Raw genomic sequence first — 17,310 nt, forward strand, 5'->3', positions numbered from 1 at the left:
CAAAAAAAATTTTGGCTGCCCCCCACCCCAGCCCTGGGCTCCCCCCCGCCCCCTCTCCTTGCTGCCCCAGCCCTAGGCTCTCCCCCCCAACCTGCACCCTCCTGCTGTCCCAGCCCTGGGTCACTGGTAACTCGCTCCCAGGGCGGGTCATTCAGCAGGAATTTTGGATGTGCACAGAACAGACAGGTTTGGTTCCCATATGGTTACAGAACTGCAGTAAAGTGGAACAATTTTCAGCTTTTGTGATTGGAGGATGTCTGGATGCAGACTGTCCTACATAAATGAGGAAAAGTTGAGGTGCCTTTATTATTCTTTTGTTCCACTCTGTTTCTATAGGGAATTTGCCAATGCAATCACTGTCTTCCTTTTAAACAAATAAAACTATTAAAAAAAAAAAAGCAATGGCTGTTGAAAATAGCAATTCCAGTCCTAAAAATCACTGGGAAGCATTCCTTGCTCAATTTTATCCTCCTTTTTCTACAGCAAGTTACAGTGGATCAGTATATTTGATTTGGGAGAAATGAAGTAACAGCTGCCTAAATTGAGCTTGAGCACTCCTAAATTTTGAGGGTGTTCAAATCTGGAAGGCAGGTGCTAGATTTCGTTTCTGAATATTAGCTATATCTGGAAAGGAAAAGTCAATTTCTGCTTCCATGGCTCAGAAGTGCAAATCCTCCTACATGCCTGGTACTGTATCTAAAGCTGCCCAGGTCCTCTAGCAGAGCCTGCCCTCCCTTACTTTTCATTTTAAAGTCTAGTGGGATCCACGTACCTCCCTTGCTAGGCTTCAGATAGAGAGGTGCACTGTCCCTTTAGTCCACCCAATTCCTTCTTTGGGGGCTGCAAGGTGAGGTCACACCAGTATCCCTAATCCAGTCTGGGGAAGTTTTCTGAAGGGGATATCTGGGGCAAAGCCTTCTACTCCTTGGGCTGGGCACACTTGTCCCCCACTCACAGTGCCACCCCATTCTAGCAGCCAGCTCTCCATTCACAGCAAGCTGCAGCATGGCTCAGCTACCTCACTCCCTCCCCCTCCCTTTCCTGTTGATAGCTGCCAAGGGATTGCTGGGAAATGTAGTTCTTTCCCTGCTCCAGGGCTGGCTCTATAGGCAGGGAGCTAGGCAAGGAACTACAGCTCCCAGGGTCCCATGGGTTCTCCGCTTCTGCAGCGTTGCGAGAGGGGAGGAAGTGAGTTTAAAAAAAAAAAAATAGGATGGCCAGAATGCTACCCCCTGCAAATGTGCTGCCCCAAGCACCTGCTTGTTTTGCTGGTGCCTAGAGCCAGCCCTGACTCCCCCTGCCAGCAGGGATCACAGGAGCTCAGCTACCTCCAGCACCCGCAAGGAGCTTGTAAAAGTGCTTTCACACTTCACAAGTAAATGCAATGCAAAGGAAATGGGGTAGCTCACCTGTTCCCCTCCTGATACACAGGATGTTCTACCTAGGCATGTGTCTAAAGTGCACCCTTCTTTCTACAGTGTGTAGTGTACATATTCATGTAGTCCCTGAGGATGGCTATAAATAGCTGTGTAAATAGTTAGATACTTGGAGTAAAGTCACACCTGAATGGTGTATGTACCCGAGTACACACTCTACATAGATCTCTACTTGCCCAAGCCATGCCAGAGCTTTTCATTAAGATGTAGCTACACACCGCAGTGTGGGTTTGGTGAGCTTTTCACTGAAGCATGTAACTACACATATGCTGTGTGCTGCTGCCAGTGACATGTAGTGTAACATAGCCTTAAAAATACACGTGACTGCATCCATATGATCTGCGGGACAAAGATTGAGAGATGTGTAGGGGTGTACAGCCCACCAATGGAAACACTGTCAACCTGGGAGGAACACACAGTGCTGCTACCCAGCATGGCTTTGAAATGGACCAGATTCCTTGGCCTAGGTGACAGGTAGCTTTTCATACACAATATAAATGGTACCATAGTACGTTATCTCATGATCCACATGGGACTCTTCCAGACCATCTCTGGACCAACACATGCCCCCAGACATACATTCATTCCTATCTTCAGCCTAGGACTGCAAATTTGACCTGTCCACATTGTACTACACTCCTGATCTGATCAGCCCTTCATCCAGGCTGAGGCCAGAGCCTTCCCTCCTTCCCATCTGGGTAGCAAACAATCAAAGCTGTAAACTCCTGAACTCTCTAGGTTTTCAACTCACCCTAAGAGAACAAGCCTCACCAATTATAAAGGCCAAGGTGCTGATGACTTAGTACAATCACCTGATGACCACAACCATAAGCCTTTGTTCCAAGCTGCCCACTCCCCCCACGCAAAGCGGGAAGACCCCATGGATGGGTCACAGATGAACTGCAGTAGATGAAGTGCACGGGCAGAGATTTAAAACACAGTTGGTACAAAAAAACCCTTGTGAATCTGTCCACGAGGAGTACAAACAACACTTACAGAACTAGGCCTCTGCAGCAAACAAGGTGAAATAACCCTTCCATTCCCCTGTAGTGAAGGCAGGAGGTGTATGGATGGCTGTCATAACTATAAAGGGAAGGGTAATAGCTGTCCTGTGTACAGTACTATAAATCCCTCCTGGCCAGAGACTCCAAAATCCTTTTCCCTGTAAAGGGTTAAGAAGCTCAGGTAACCTGGCTGGCATCTGACCTAAAGGACCAATAAGGGGACAAGATACTTTCAAATCTTGGGGGGGGAAGGCTTTTGTTTGTGTTCTTTGTTTGGGAGTGTGTTCGTTCTCCGGGACTGAGAGGGACCAGACATCAATCCAGGTTCTCCACATCTTTCTAAGCAAGTCTCTCCTATTTCAAACTTGTAAGTAAATAGCCAGGCAAGGCGTGTTAGTTTTCCTTTGTTTTCTCAACTTGTAAATGTACCTTTTACTAGAGTGTTTCTCTTTGTTTGCTGTACTTTGAACCTGAGACTAGAGGGGAGTCCTCTGAGCTCTTTAAGTTTAATTACCCTGTAAGGTTAATTTCCATACTGATTTTACAGAGATGATTTTTACCTTTTTCTTTAATTAAAAACCTTCTTTTTAAGAACCTGATTAATTTTTTCCTTGTTTTAGATCCAAAGGGGTTTTGGATCTTGATTCACCAGGAGTTGGTGGGAGGAAGGAGGGGAATGGTTAATTTCCCCTTGTTTTAAATCCAAGGGGTTGGATTTGTTTTCACCAGGGATTTGGTGAAGGTTTTTCAAGGTATCCCAGGGAGGGAATCCATTGAAAATGGTGGCAGCCAAACCAAAGCTAAGCTGGTAATTAAGCTTAGAAGTTTTTATGCAGGCCCCTACATTTGTACCCTAAAGTTCAAAGTGGGGATCTCAGTCCTGACATGGTGGCAGCGGTGGGATTATTTTAAACCCAAAAGCCAGTGAGATTTTTTTTTCTCCTTCTAGCTGCTTGGAAAGCCGAGCTGGAAGTAGATAGATGAATATCTTATCTCTCCTTGCCTGAAGGCAGAGGTGTTAAGTTTTTTTTAACAGGTCCTTTGTTAAGAGAAGTGTTCAAATGAGCAAACAAAGCTAAAGGGAAGCAAGCTGAATTGTTTTTTTTTTTTTCTTTTTACATCCTCGGGAGTAGCTAGTTAGAAAGTTTCTGTTAACTCAGCAGCAGCCAGAGCTGAGAGCTTCCCAGTTTCAGACAACTGCAGAGGGGGTTACCCAGCACAAGAAAACAGGAAAATGACTACCAAAGAAGTAGCTAACAAAATAGAACTGGCCAAACTAGAAGCAGAAGAAAATGAAAAAAAACATCAGAGACTGCTTCAATTAACAAAACTCGAGACAGAGCAGAGAGAAAGAGAAGAAAAAGCCAAAGAGGAGGCCCACAAGAGAGAGATGGAGCTGAAAGAAAAAGAGATGGAGGAGAGAGAAAAAAAAAGGAAGCATGAACTGGAAGTAGCAAAGGCTAAGCAGGATGCACCAGCCAATGCTAACAACCCCCCTCCAGGTACCACTTCCCATCCCAGAAAATTCCCCATCTACAAGGCAGGTGATGATACTGAGGCCTTCTTAGAAAATTTTGAAAGGGCCTGCCTTGGATACAGCATCACTGCAGACCAGTACATGGTAGAGCTGAGGCTGCAGCTCAGTGGACCCTTAGCAGAGGTGGCGGCTGAAATGCCTAAGGAACACATGAACAGTTATAAACTTTTTAAAAACAAGGCCAGACTCAGAATGGGGCTAACACCCGAGCATGCCCGTCGGCGGTTCAGAGCCCTAAAGTGGAAACCGGATGTGTCATTTACCCGTCATGCCTACCACATTGACAAAAATTGTGATGCCTGGGTATCAGGAGCAAATGTTAAATCTCTGGAAGATCTGCTTTCCCTAGTAAAAATGGAGCAGTTTTTAGAGGGTGTTCCTGAGGAAATAAAAAGGTACATCCTAGATAGGAAGCCCAAAACTGTAACTGAGGCGGGGGAGATTGGAGCCCAATGGGTGGAGGTGGCAGAAAAGAAAAAAACTAGTAGCAGTTGGAGCGAATATCAGAAGGGGCAAGCCGAAACAAAACCTTACCACCGGGGACAACCCAAGGCCCCACCCACATCCCAAGGAAAACCCCAGACGCCTTCTCACTCCACCACACCAGTCTCCACCAACCAACCTCGTCCCAGTGATACCTTAGCAGGGCGATGTTTTAAATGTAATGGACTGGGACATATAAAGGCTCACTGCCCCAAGAACCCCAACCGATTACAGTTCATTACACCCCAATCACACCAAAGATCCCCAAACCCAGATGCCTCTCTCATACCCTCGGAGCGAAGGGAAACCTTGAGAGTGGGCGGAAGGAAGGTTACCGCTTGGAGGGACACTGGGGCTCAAGTGTCAACTATCCACCAATCCCTAGTGGACCCCAAACTCATCAACCCAGAGGCTACAGTGACAATTCAACCCTTCGTGTCACAATCTGTAACCTTGCCTACAGCCACGTTGCATGTCCAGTACAAGGGCTGGTCAGGAATGTGGACTTTTGCAGTCTATGACAATTATCCCATTCCCATGCTGCTGGGGGAAGATTTGGCCAACCATGTGAAGGTAGCCAAGAGGGTGGGAATAGTCACCCGCAGCCAGGCTAAGCAAGCTTTCACCCCCATCCCTGTTCCTGAGCCGTCCACCAGGGCCCCGTCTGTGTTACCGGAGACCCAGACAAAGGTGGAGGAACTGGATCCTCTGCCAACGACTGCAACAGCCGTAGTGGATCCAATCCCAGAGACCCAGCCAAAGCCAGTCCCAGAACCGGAACTGGCAACGCAACCAGCACCAGAACCATTGCCAGCCCTGAGTCCAGCGCTTGCAAACCCGTCTACAACTCCAATGCCAGAGGGCACCAGCGAGCCTGAACTGGCAAAAGCAGCAGATAACCCTACCCAAGAGGCTCAGCCAGAGCCTGAGTTACCACATAGTGCACCAGCGGACAGCGGTTCACAGTCAATGGAAACAGCCCCAGCACCTGCATCACTTCCAGAGGGACCAAGCCCCAGTCCACAGTCCAAGGAGAAACTGATGTCTCCAGCATCAAGGGAACAGTTCCAGGCCGAGCAGGAAGCAGATGACAGCCTTCAGAAAGCTTGGGCGGCGGCGCGGAGCACCCCACCGCCTCTCAGCTCTTCTAACCGATCCCGGTTTGTTGTAAAACAAGGACTTTTATACAAGGAGACTCTTTCTGGTGGGCACCAGGAAAACTGGCATCCTCAAAGGCAGTTGGTAGTTCCCACTAAGTATCGGGTAAAGCTCTTGAGCTTAGCCCATGATCATCCCAGTGGCCATTCTGGGGTGAACAGAACCAAAGACCGGTTGGGGAAGTCCTTCCACTGGGAGGGAATGGGCAAGGACGTTGCTAATTATGTCCGGTCTTGTGAGGTGTGCCAACGAGTGGAAAAACCCCAAGACCAGGTTAAAGCCCCTCTCCAGCCACTACCCATAATTGAGGTCCCATTTCAGCGCGTAGCTGTGAATATTCTGGGTCCTTTCCCAAAGAAGACACCCAGAGGAAAGCAGTACGTACTGACTTTCATGGATTTTGCTACCCGATGGCCGGAAGCAGTACCCTTAAGCAACACCAGGGCTAAAAGTGTGTGCCAGGCATTAACAGACATTTTTGCCAGGGTAGGTTGGCCCTCCGACATCCTTACAGATTCGGGAACTAACTTCCTGGCAGGAACCATGGAAAACCTGTGGGAAGCTCATGGGGTGAATCACTTGGTTGCCACCCCTTACCACCATGAAACCAATGGCCTGGTGGAGAGGTTTAATGGAACTTTGGGGGCCATAATACGTAAATTTGTAAATGAACACTCCAATGATTGGGACCTCGTGTTGCAGCAGTTGCTTTTTGCCTACAGGGCTGTACCACATCCCAGTTTAGGGTTTTCACCATTTGAACTTGTGTATGGCCGTGAGGTTAAGGGGCCATTACAGTTGGTGAAGCAGCAATGGGAGGGGTTTACGCCTTCTTCAGGAACAAACATTCTAGACTTTGTAAGCAACCTACAAAACACCCTCCAACATTCTTTGGCCCTTGCTAAAGAAAACCTAAAGGATGCTCAGGAAGAGCAAAAGGCCTGGTATGATAAACATTCCAGAGAACGGTCCTTCAAAGTAGGAGACCAAGTCATGGTCTTAAAGGCAATCCAGGCCCATAAAATGGAAGCGTCGTGGGAAGGACCATTCACGGTCCAGGAGCGCCTAGAAGCTGTTAACTATCTCATAGCCTCCCCCACCTCCAACATAAAGCCTAAAGTATACCATGTTAATTCTCTTAAGCCCTTTTATTCCAGAGAATTAAACGTTTGCCAGTTTACAGCCCAGGAAACAGATGACACGGAGTGGCCTGAAGGTGTCTACACGAAGAAAAAAAGGATGGTGGCGTGGAAGAGGTGAACCTCTCCATGACCCTTGGACGTCTGCAGCGACAGCAGATCAAGGAGCTGTGCACAAGCTTTGCACCAATTTTCTCAGCCACTCCAGAATGGACCGAACGGGCATACCACTCCATTAACACAGGTAATGCTCACCCTATTAGAACCCCACCCTACCGGGAGTCACCTCATGCCACAACTGCTATACAAAGGGAGATCCAGGACATGCTACAAATGGGTATAATCCACCCCTCTAAGAGTGCATGGGCATCTCCAGTGGTTCTAGTTCCCAAACCAGATGGGGAAATACGCTTTTGCGTGGACTACCATAAGCTAAATGCTGTAACTCGTCCTGACAACTATCCAATGCCACGCACAGATGAGCTATTGGAGAAATTGGGACATGCCCAATTCATCTCTACTTTAAACTTAACCAAGGGGTACTGGCAAGTACCACTAGATGAACCCGCTAAGGAAAGGTCAGCCTTCGTCACCCAGGCAGGGGTGTATGAATTCAATGTACTTCCTTTCGGGTTGCGAAATGCACCCGCCACCTTCCAAAGACTTGTAGATGGTCTCCTAGCGGGATTGGGAGAATCTGCAGTTGCCTACCTCGATAATGTGGCCATTTTTTCTAATTCATGGGCAGAGCACATGGAGCACCTGGAAAAAGTTTTCGAGCGCATCCAGCAGGCAGGACTAACTGTTAAGGCTAAAAAGTGTCAAATAGGCCAAAACAAAGTGACTTACCTGGGGCACCAGGTGGGTCAAGGAACTATAAATCCCATACAGGCCAAAGTGAATGCTATCCAAAAGTGGCCGGTTCCAAAGTCTAAGAAACAGGTCCAATCCTTCTTAGGCTTGGCTGGATATTATAGGCGATTTGTACCCCACTACAGCCAAATCGCCGCCCCGCTAACAAACCTAACCAAAAAAAAACAGCCAAATGCAGTTCAGTGGACTAATAAGTGTCAAAAGGCCTTTAACCAGCTTAAGGCAACACTCATGTCTGACCCTGTGCTAAGGGCCCCAAACTTTGACAAACCGTTCCAAGTAACCACAAATGCGTCCGAGCGAGGCGTGGGAGCAGTTTTAATGCAGGAAGGACCGAATCAAGAATTCCATCCTGTCGTATTTCTCAGTAAAAAACTGTCTGAGAGGGAAAGCCATTGGTCAATCAGCAAAAAGAAATGCTATGCCATTGTGTATGCGCTGAAAAAGCTACGCCCATATGTTTGGGGACGGCGTTTCCAACTACAAACAAACCATGCTGCGCTACAGTGGCTTCATACCGCCAAGGGAAATAACAAAAAACTTCTTCGGTGAAGTTTAGCTCTCCAAAATTTTGATTTTAAAATACAACACATTTCGGGAGCTTCTAACAAAGTGGCTGATGCACTCTCCCGGAAAAGTTTCCCAAAGTTAACTGGTTAACAATTGTTTTTGGAATAAAACATATTGTTAGTTTTTATATAATCAGTAGTATGTCTAAAGGTACATGTGTCTTATTAACTCTGTTTTCTCCTAAAACTCCAGGAAGAAATCACAGCCAGTGTGGAACCAAACATCCAACACTATCTGTGATTTGGGGGGCGTGTCATAACTATAAAGGGAAGGGTAATAGCTGTCCTGTGTACAGTACTATAAATCCCTCCTGGCCAGAGACTCCAAAATCCTTTTCCCTGTAAAGGGTTAAGAAGCTCAGGTAACCTGGCTGGCATCTGACCTAAAGGACCAATAAGGGGACAAGATACTTTCAAATCTTGGGGGGGGAAGGCTTTTGTTTGTGTTCTTTGTTTGGGAGTGTGTTCGTTCTCCGGGACTGAGAGGGACCAAACATCAATCCAGGTTCTCCACATCTTTCTAAGCAAGTCTCTCCTATTTCAAACTTGTAAGTAAATAGCCAGGCAAGGCGTGTTAGTTTTCCTTTGTTTTCTCAACTTGTAAATGTACCTTTTACTAGAGTGTTTCTCTTTGTTTGCTGTACTTTGAACCTGAGACTAGAGGGGAGTCCTCTGAGCTCTTTAAGTTTAATTACCCTGTAAGGTTAATTTCCATACTGATTTTACAAAGATGATTTTTACCTTTTTCTTTAATTAAAAACCTTCTTTTTAAGAACCTGATTAATTTTTTCCTTGTTTTAGATCCAAAGGGGTTTTGGATCTTGATTCACCAGGAGTTGGTGGGAGGAAGGAGGGGAATGGTTAATTTCCCCTTGTTTTAAATCCAAGGGGTTGGATTTGTTTTCACCAGGGATTTGGTGAAGGTTTTTCAAGGTTTCCCAGGGAGGGAATCCATTGAAAATGGTGGCAGCCAAACCAAAGCTAAGCTGGTAATTAAGCTTAAAAGTTTTTATGCAGGCCCCTACATTTGTACCCTAAAGTTCAAAGTGGGGATCTCAGTCCTGACAATGGCAGATCTATTCTGCCTACCAACTTGTGTAATCAACCCACAATGTGTAGCCCAGATCCAAGAATCAAGCACCATGAAGAACTGTCAGCTTACTTCACTAATAACATCAGACAAATCTCAGAAATGCTTCCATTTTCACATACAGGGCCAGATAGACAGGCAGAACTGTAGGTTCTCAGTGTGTGGATGAGGCAGTGTTCAGAGGAAAGATTTAGATTCATTAGAAATTGATGAAACTTTGGGAAAAGGTAGAACCTATGCAGGAAGGATGGACTCTGCCTAAACCAAAATAGAACCCGATTGCTGGCCACAATTTTAAAAAAGGTTGCAGAAGAATTTTTAAATTTAGGCTCTGGAAAGCTGATAGATGTGGAGGAGCACATGCTTCAGACAGAAATATCCCTCAGGGTAGCATTAATTGCCGGGGATACTCTATGTCCCAAAGAAAAGAGAAGAGAAGTGGATAAAGTACAGGTAGGAACTGAAGGGAAGCAGACTAATGGAAAGGAGTCCTATTCAATTATATCACATGAAGGCAGACAACTACATATTGATCATTTTTGTATACGAATGTTAGAAGTGTAAATACTAAGGTGGGTGAACTTGAGTGTCTGGTATTAAATGAGGCAAGCCCCCGGCTCCGCTCCCTTTGCCATAGCCCCGGCCGGAGCGCATCAAGCCCCATTCTCCCATCCGGAGTGCTGGGCGGAGCGTGGCAAGCCCCCGGCCCTGCTCCCCTGGCTGTAGCAACGGGCAGAGTTCGGCAAGCATCATGGGGGGAGGGATAGCTCAGTGGTTTGAGCATTGGCCTACTAAACCCTGGGTTGTGAGTTCAATCCTTGAGGGGGACATTTAGGGATCTGGGGCAAAAATTGGTCCTGCTTTGAGCAGGGGGTTGGACTAGATGACCTCCTGAGGTCCCTTCCAACCCTAATATTCTATGAAGCCCCACTCTCCCGGGTGGAGCGCAGGAAGACCCTCTCCCCTGGCCAGAGCGCCGGGCGGAGCATGTCAAACCCCCAGCCCTGCTCCCCCGGCTGTAGCCCTGTGCGGATCTACACTGAGCAGTGGCTCCACGGCTCCCATTAGCCAGGATCCACAGCAAATGGGAACTGCAGGGGCAGTGCATGGAGCCTCCTTGGCAGCCTCTTAACCTAGGGGCTGTAGGGATCTGCCATTCATGTCCTGGGAGCTGACCTAGGTAAGAACCACCTGCACCCAGCACCCCTTCCCATGCTCCAACCCCCACCCCAGCTCTGAGCCTCCCACACGCTGAACCCCTTAGCCCCAGCTCAGAGTCTCTCTTGCACCCCAAACCCCTCATCCCCGGCTCCAAGCCAGAGCCCACATCCCCACTCTTCCCACCCCCAACCCTCTGCCCCAGCCGAGTGAAAGGGGGTGGGGCCTTGGAGAAGGGGCAGGGCAGGGGTGGGTCCTCAAGGAATGGGATGAGCAGGGGTCATGATAAGGGTGTTTGGTTTTGTCCAATTAGAAAGTTGGTAACCGTACTTGCATGGTGTACAAACATCTTAATTGTTGCTGCTTGGCTTTGCCCAAATTCCTCATCCTATTGGGTCCAGTTATTTTACTGCCAATATCAACTACCTGACTGATATCAGCACTATCCTTCCTCTTAATGTCCATTCTGCTACCCACTGTTGTTCCTTTCTCCATTGCTTTATCCTTTCTTACTTGATTTTCCTCCCTCTCAATTTTAAAATCAGGCATGGAGATTACATGATCATTCCCCAGCTGTCTCCACTGTGTTCCTAGTTTAAAGCTCTTTTAATCAGTTGTGCCAACTACCATCACAGAAGTCTATTTCCCTCTCTACTCAGGTGGTATCCATCCCATGAGAACTGTCCTGTCTCAGTGAACGCCTCTCAGTGGTCAAAAATCTCAAAACCCTCCTCATAGCCTCACTGGCTGAGACACCTGTTGATCACTGTAATCTTGTCTCCCCTTTGTTATCTTCCTCTAGGGGCAGGTAGAAACCCACTGTACATGATCTGAGCCTCCATTTCATTAAGCATTTTCCCCAGCAAAAAGTCATTAACAAGTGTAGACGGTCCCACGGTTTTAGTGCAAAAAAGGGAATTTTTCGCTTTAAAGGGTAAGTGTAGACATACTCTAAGGCTGGGCAGTGGCATTTTAAAGCAATTGCCACCTGCATTCCACATTTTCCAGTTTTCTAACAGTTAACTCTTACTTCTCCAACAAGGTGCTTAGACAGATGCATGTGCCTAGGGATTCAGGACTCCCTTCCCCAACCCAGGATAACCCCAGCCTGAGATGCTTTCCCCACACCCATTTACTCCTCTGCTTCCAGCATAGGCGCTTTGGCCTCTTTTCTCAGGTGGGCCCCCAGATATTTGTAAGGGGAATCTCTGATCACCCATCCCAAGCCCCTGAGTAAGCATCACCCTCCCTTTTGGGGAGAGCAAGTATTAATCCCTGGGGCAAATACCACACTTAGCAATAGAACAATCTTTGTATCTAAGCAGGGTGATCTCCAGCCAATAAGAAGCGACAGATCATGGAGAGGAACCCTGATCAAAGTTAAGCAGGCACCTTTCCCCCTTTAGTACAATGTGTCAGTTTCTCACACCAACCTTTGTAGCCAACCCAGACTGAGTCCCCAGCAGCACAACTGCCCCCTCTGCACCCCAGTCCAACTTCCATGAGTTTTGGAGCTACAGTGCACAGCCAGTTGTCACTGGACCTTGGTTCAGCTGCTGTGGGCACAGCATTCATCTGGGATGTCCTGTCTATGCCCCTGCTCCTGTGTCTTCCTAATAACTTTGGATTGTGACGTTGTCCAATTAAAATATAATTATGCAAACCACTGTTGCTACCAATGCTATATAATTGCAGCAAATCTTATACAAAATATAACGCATGGCCAGAAAGCATTAAGCAGCTCGCAGGCTGAATGACCCAGAGCCAACCTTTAAAGTCATGTTAGAAAGGTATGTGAATGGTAATTAGGGCCATTCATGGTAGATAGGCTAAAACTTTGAAATGCAAACCTATGTTGTTAGAAGTTGGAGGTAATATTAATGGAATGCATCTTGATGCTAGCCATGTAAACAGACAGTTCCTGTCTGTCACTATAACTATTAATTCAGGGAATATTAACATTTAAATTAATCTTGGGTGAAGTAATGTCATCATCTGTATGTCTCTTTGAAGTTTGTGATAGACTGCTTAATGAATAAATTGCCCTATGTTAATTTGTGTAACTAATTACTGGTGGTGTTTAGGAAGCAGAAGGTTACATCCAAAGCCTATTGTTTACCCAGGACTGTATGGTCAAGTGGAGGCTAGAAAACTGTATAAAAGACCATTGGGTCCTGATCCTCAGATCTGCTTGAGGTTTCATGCAGGGGAAGCCTAAACCACAAGAACTGAGATCCTAGTTCTGACTGGACCGCCCTGAAATATAAACATTGGACTATAACCTATGGACTATTTCTGAAAGACCTCTTAGCAACTACAAAGCTCACCATCTCTGCTATGAATCTGAACCTCAAGAATTGAACTCATATCTTTATGTATACTGACTTTTAACCATATTCTCTCTTTTATTTTTTAATAAATATTAGTTTAGTTAATAAGAATTGGCTGTGAGCGTGTATTTGGGTAAGATCTGGAATATTCATTAACCTGGGAGGTAATGTGTCTGATCCTTTGGGATTGGTAGAACCTTTTCTTTTATATGATGGATAAGATTTTCAGAAATCTTCATCGTATATGACTTAGGTACCTGAATGGAGGCCTGAGGCTGGGTAACTTCAAGGGAACTGTGGTGTTGGCTTCTGGGCAACCACTGAAGTAATAAAGAAGCTGTTTTATGCTGACTTGGTAAATCTAAGTATTGAAATGTCCACCAGCTTTAGGGATTGTCCATTCTTTGCAGTTCACCCTAATTGAGTGACCACAGCTGGCCCCCACTGGGATCCCTGTCACACCTTGGTTCAGCTGCTGTGGGCACAGTGTTCACCTGGAATGTCCTGTCTATGCCCCTGCTCCTGTCTCCCCCTAATAACTTTGGATTTTAATTACAAGTTAATTTCACTGAAAGTTGCCTGTAAGTGTGTAAGTGTTTCATTCGGTGCTGTAACAAGAAAAACAAAAAGTGAAGTTTTTAAGGATACCTGATATGAGAAACTTTTATCTGAGATGCTGAACACATTTTTAAAACCAGCTCCCACTGGTGAAATAAGGGAACTTTTAACAGAACATAAACTGTTAAATGATCAGTGAGGCTTAAATCACAAGACCTGCAAGCCAATCTATATGAGAGTGTTGCCTTCAGACTGGAGAAGGGGATGTGACAAGCCCCGAGCGGGCCCGGACCGGACCCGGACCCGGACCTGGACCCGGCCGAGCGGACCCGGACCGGACCTGGACCTGGACCCAGCCCGGATCCAGCGGACCCAGCCGAGCGGCTCAAGGCAGCGTGGTAAGGGGGCAGGGAGCAGGTGTTGGAAGAGGGCAGGGAAGTTTGGAGGGTTGTGGGGGGGTGGATAGGGGTCGAGGCAGTCAGAGGGCAGGGAACAGGGGGATTGAATGGGGGCAACGGTCCCGGGGGGGGGGGCAGTCAGGAAGGAGCAGGGGTTGGATTGGGCGGTGGGGGGCAGTCAGGGGCAGGGGTTCCAGGGGCAGTCGGGGACAGAGAGAAGGGGTGGTTGGATGGGGCAGGGGGGGGCGTCAAGAGCTTTAGGTAGGTTTAGCATGCATCCGCATACATTATGCAATGTATGTAATATATAATTTTGTTATTATTTATATAGTTATGGAAAGTAAATAATACATGGAAGAAATGAAAGGGATTTTTTACGTGTTTTTTTTTTTTTAAGTCATCCCTGTCAGGGCCCCGCCAAAAATGTTCGAATTGGGCCCCGCACTTCCTAAAGCCGGCCCTGCTAGTGCCCCCAATCCCTTATGGCAGGGCAGGCTGCCCTTACTCTGCCCTTCCGCCCTAGCCCTGAGCCTCTCCAACGCCCCAAACCCCTCAGCCCCAGCCCTCATCCACCCCATACTAATCCTCTGCCCCAGCCCTGAGCCCCCTCCTGCATCATGAGCCCCTCATCTGACCTCCGCCCCCGCCAGAGCCCGCATCCCCCCACACACTAATCCTCTGCCCCAGCCCTGAGCCCCCTCCTGCATCATGAACCCCTCATCCAACCTCAGCCCTACAGCCCTCACCCCTGCACTCCCTCCTATCCCCAAACTCCCTCCCAAAGCGTGCATCCCTCCCCCTTCCCACACACCCATCCTGCCCCCAAACTCCCTCCCAGAGCCTGCACCCAGCACCCCTCCTGCACCCTAATCCCCAGCCCAGGACCTGCACCCCAGACCTCCTTCCCCCCCCCACCTAAACTCCCTTCCAGAGCCTTAGGCAGGTGGGAGGCGGAGTTTGCGGGGGTAGAGTTGGGGGCAGGTTCTGGGCACCACCAAAATTTCTTCAAACCTGCCACCCATGCCTGCATGGAGGTGCCTGCCCCACCCTCAGTCTCCTCCTCTCTCCTCTCATTTTCACCAGACAAAACCACGTCCACTGCTAAGTCTCTACTGGACAGGGATAGTGCTCCACAAAACTGGAACCGTGCAGCTTCAAACCAGATGAACGGTCTCCCTACAGCTAATAGGGTTTGCCCTAGTGCTTAGATCATTTCTGTCCAAACAGTGCAATCCCCAGGGCTTCAAGTCTGAAATTCAATGGGTGCTGGGCTCCTGGGAGAATCCCAGCCCATATTTAGAGCCCTGGTGGTTTCTAGGATTTGTATAACTTTGTTAGTTAAACCTCTACGATTACTAAAAAAACTGAACCTGAATTGGTAACAAGTTGGAATATGACACACTTCCAGTCTCCATTAATAAGGTTTCATCTCCTTGGTGGCCCTGATTGAAACCTCTTCTGATCTCCCCATAAAAAACTGCCTTCTAACTGCCAGAAACTCCCATGTACTCCCCTGACCTACATTCCTGCTCAGTGTTAGAGACCTCCTCCTTTCCTCTGCATCGCCCAAGAATTTGACTACAGTTCTTTACCAAGACATGTTAACTAACATTATAGACAACCATCTACATGTACTCTAGTTTCCACAATCATGTTAAATAATATATTTTAACCATGACTAAAAATATGATGAGCTATTTATATATATAGCACCCAAAAATATGCTAAGCACTTTACACTCACAGGACAGGCTAAAGACCAGAGACTGGAAATGGACAACACACAAAGATGGAAAAAGCATGAAGGGGGGTGGAGAATTAATAATAGGAGAGGTGTCTTTGTGACTAAGGCACTAGACTAGCACTGAAGAGATCTAGGTTCAATTCCCAGCCTTGCCACAAACTCCCTGTGTTTGATTTGGAATAAATCACTGAATCTCACTATAGCTCAGTTTCCCTCTGAGGATAATGAACCTTCCCTTGTCTAGTAAGGCATTCAAATTTCACAGGCTTAGCTTTCAGCACTATAAGTAATCCTGATCGCTTCAATGGGTCTACTCACAGGAAGTGAAGAACGATCACTTATTATGCAGAGTCCAGCACAATGGGGCACTGACTTTAGGTGGGGTCCATAGTAAGCTGGTGTGCTGAGACTACTGACAAGCACCCTGACCCATATTGTCTCACTGTTTTCTTGTACTCCTGGGTTTCATTCCTGGGGGAATTCTGCACTAAAAATTATGTGCACAATATTTTAAAATTCTGCAAAATTCAGCATATTTTATTTGTCAAAATAACACAATATAAACACTCCAGTTTCAATTATATTGGTAATTTATCTCAAGATACCTGTCAGCAAGTACGTCTGTAACACAACAGACAAAAAAAAAAAATCAGGAAATGTTTTTTGACAAATAGATTCCTTATTAGACATATTAATACAGAACTTTGAGTAATTCACTTAGAGTGTATTATTATTAACAGAAAATTGACTACAGTCATCAATTTAATAAAAAGAAACTTAAAAACAGAACTGTCTATTCAAGATCTCAGAGCAAGGCGAGACCCCATTGCTATAGCTCTTCTAAGCTTATTATATTTCTGTATGATAACATTTTCTTATATTTCCATTTACCCCCACACATTCATTCTTTGCCTGTGTTTTGTTTTTCAGTGTGCTTGTAATGGTCTTCTGACATTTGTTTCTGCCATCCTCTTGAGCTGCATCTTCTTTCAGTTTTGTGTTTTTTTTATGCAAATGTCCACAATTACAGACCATCAGTCATAACTGAGAACAACATTGCAGAATATGCAAAATAATTTGTGCCCCTCCGCATACAGTTTTGTAGGGAATTCTCAAGCACAAGAAGTTGGTATAGCTGTTTATGATGCATGATGTGAGGGTCATTCACACTGTGCAAAAGAACAAATATCCCTTTACCCTTCGGTAACTTCATCCAAACCTGGCGGTCTACTTTGGGAAATACTTGGTCCTGACATTTTACCTACTGCTTGATAAAAGTTGTATTTGCCATCAAAGTCTTTTTTTTTTAATGGGTAAGTAAATAGATCCTGAGCTGTAATCTAACCCATTTGTGCCACTCTGACACAGGGAAAAAGCCAAAAATTACATAGATCTTCCTAGCTGAGGATTCCCTTGGAATGGAAGAGTACTGACTACTGTTCTATGCAAATCCTTAAACAGGAAACAAGGAGGGGTGAGCAAAGAAGCACAGTCAGAGCACACTACACTCTTGTAATCCCCAGCTGATGATGACCCACTTGGAATCCACCAGCTGGCATATTTTGGAGTAACAGCCCCCTTCCCTGTACTCCTTAACCAACCATAAATAAGATACGGATGATTTTGACCAAAAAGAGGTGTCTTGTATCACTCTAAAAGTCAATAAAGTTAAGCTATCAGCAAAAGTGCCTCAGGATGATTTCTGCAGTTCTTTGATGGTGCACAGGAAGAAAAATACTAAGCCTTGAAATGATTAATAAAGCTTGGAATTGCAACCACAGTGCAATGTGAAAATGACAGAAGAGCAGCTGGGATTGAGGGCTGCCTATAATCT

This window comes from Malaclemys terrapin, chromosome 13 (genome assembly GCF_027887155.1).
Source record: "Malaclemys terrapin pileata isolate rMalTer1 chromosome 13, rMalTer1.hap1, whole genome shotgun sequence".
In the NCBI taxonomy this organism is placed as follows: Eukaryota; Metazoa; Chordata; order Testudines; family Emydidae; genus Malaclemys; species Malaclemys terrapin.